The sequence below is a fragment of the Semicossyphus pulcher genome, unplaced genomic scaffold, assembly GCF_022749685.1.
Source record: "Semicossyphus pulcher isolate SPU_LCO1_2020_fin unplaced genomic scaffold, fSemPul1.0.p SCAF_2, whole genome shotgun sequence".
Taxonomy (NCBI): Eukaryota; Metazoa; Chordata; class Actinopteri; order Labriformes; family Labridae; genus Semicossyphus; species Semicossyphus pulcher.
Window position 1 is genome coordinate 30,752,286 of NW_027211693.1, and position 2,669 is coordinate 30,754,954.

The 2,669-nt window shown below is 46.4% G+C and overlaps 1 pseudogene; it reads left to right on the forward strand.

Moving 5' to 3' along the window:
* The first annotated feature begins 621 nt into the window (after positions 1-621).
* Positions 622-2,456, forward strand: LOC138598511 (E3 ubiquitin-protein ligase TRIM39-like; annotated as a pseudogene).
* Positions 2,457-2,669: the final 213 nt, after the last annotated feature.

Genomic DNA, 2,669 nt, shown 5'->3' on the forward strand with positions numbered 1-2,669 from the left:
GATAAAGGTTAGGTTAGAGGTGATGAGAGTGAGTCTGGAGTTGATGAGAGTGAGTCTGGAGGTGAGGAAGATGACTGAGGAGGTGATGGGGACGATGGAGGGGTTTAAAATGGAAGACCAGCCTTGAGAAATGCTTGAGAGAGTGTTCAAATGTTTGTCCTTAATGTGTGTTTGTGTCAACTGAGCTCCAGCTGAACTCAAGTGACCTCCTGCTGTAACACCCAGTACTAACACTCTGTCTTTAAGGCTCCAACTTTATCGTCTCTGCTCCACTGTGACTTTAAAACCAGAAACAGGCCGACAAAGCTCCTCCCTGTTTATGACTCAACACAGACACACCAGGAAACAGGCGCACACACACGCTGACACACACGCAGACAGAAGATAACTTTCACTGTGAGAAATAAAAGAGACGACTTCCACAGAGAGAGGACAGCTTCAGGAGGGAATACTGGGAATACTGGAATACTGCCACTTCAACCAGATACTGACTGCACACTGTACGGAGCTTTAGAAAACACACGAGTCAAAGTGAAGTAAGTTACAGAAACTCTGTGCAGGAGGGAGTGGAGCCTCAGCAGTCTGACCTGTGTGAGCTGTCTGTCTGTCGTGAGTTTAGCTTCACTCAGAGGAAAATGGCTTCTTGTTCAGAGGAGGATCTGTGCTGTTCTGTCTGCCATGACATCTTCAAACATCCTGTCGTCCTGTCATGTAGCCACAGCTTCTGTAAAGCCTGTCTGCAGAGCTGGTGGACAGAGAAACAGGCCCAGGAGTGTCCCATGTGTAAAAGACCTTCAATGTATGAACCACTTTGTAACTTGGTGTTAAAGAACCTGTGTGAGGCCTTCTTACTGCAGAGAGATCAGAGAGCTTCATCAGACTCTGAGGCTCTCTGCAGTCTGCACTCTGAGAAACTCAGACTCTTCTGTCTGGATCATCAGCAGCCAGCGTGTCTCGTCTGCAGAGACTCTAAAAAACACTCCAACCACACATTCAGACCCATCGATGAAGCTGCTCAAGATCTCAGGGAACAACTCCAGAAATCCCTGAAGCCCTTAGAGGAGAAACTGGAGCGCTTTACAAAAGTCAAACAAGACTGTGATGAAACAGGAAAACACATCAAGGCCCAGGCTGCAAACACAGAGAGGCAGATAAAGGAGCCAGTTTCTAGAGGAGGAAGAGGAGGCCAGAATCTCTGCACTGAGGGAGGAAGAGGAGCAGAAGAGTCAGAGGATGAAGGAGGAGATGGAGGCTGTGAGCAGAGAGATAGCAGCTCTTTCAGACACAGTCAGAGCCACAGAGGAGGAGCTGAGAGCTGCAGACGTCTCATTCCTGCTCAACTACAAGGCTGCAGTGCAAAGAGTCCAGCAGCGCCCCCTGCTGGAGGATCCACAGCTGCCCTCAGGAGCTCTGATAGATGTGGCCAAACACCTGGGCAACCTGAGCTTCAACATCTGGAACAAGATGAAGGACATGGTCTCCTGCACTCCTGTGATTCTGGACCCAAACACTGCTGGTTCATGCCTCATCCTGTCTGAAGATCTGACCAGTGTGAGAGAAGGAGAGAGACAGCAGCTTCCTGATAATCCAGAGAGGATTCGTTATTCCTGCTGTGTCCTGGGCTCTGAGGGCTTCAACTCGGGGACTCACAGCTGGGACGTCGAGGTTGGACAGAACACGTTCTGGGAAGTGGCTGTGTGTGAGGAGTCTGCAGACAGGAAGAGAGACATTGACTCTGGATTATGGAGAATAGTGTTTTATGATGATAAATACAGAGCATTCACCCCGTCAGGTGAAGACATTGCTCTGTCAGTGAGAGGACGGCCTCAGAGGATCAGAGTGCATCTGGACTGGGACAGAGGAAAGCTGTCATTCTCTGATCCTGACACTAACACACACATACACACCTTCACACACACTTTCACTGACAAGTTGTTTCCATTCATTTATACTGAAGATCCACGTCCTCTGAAGATCTCACCAGTGAAGGTCTCTGTAACAGTGGGACAGAAAAGGCAGAGACGATGATGATGATGGAGTCAGGTGATGAACTGCTCACATGTTGTTCTTATCTTTACATAAAGTCACATTTTTACAGCTTACATGATAAACAGATGAAACTTGGCTCAGTTCAGATGACAGACGTGTATTTTCTCTCTCTCTCTTTTGTAATCAGGTTCTCAGATACTTTGTTTCATGTGCCGAGGTTTTCACAAATCTGTCGTCTTCTCAAATCAATGAAGGTGAATGGAGTTTTTATTTCTTCTGCTCCGAGTGTAAAAAATGACATTTGAACATGTCATTATGAACAGTTTGCTTTGGGGGCTTTTTAAACAGCATGTAGACAGCTTGTGTGTGATGAATTTATAGAACTGATTGTTTGCTGTGTGAAGAAATCACAACAACTCTGGAATAATTCAAGTCACAGTGATGACGTGTAATAAAGGCAGTGATCATGTTGGTGTGTGTGTGGTGTTATTATTTAACACTTTACAGGAGAGGCCATGGTGTCAGTCAAATCAACAGAAGACAGGAGTGTGTTTGGGAAATGTAGTTTTATTGTTTTGTTGTGTCACATGCACAAGAGGACGTTTCATCAGCAGAATTCAAACTCTTGGGACCATGTACATCCACTTAGAAAGTAATCGGTCCTGTAGTTTTTCAGGTTC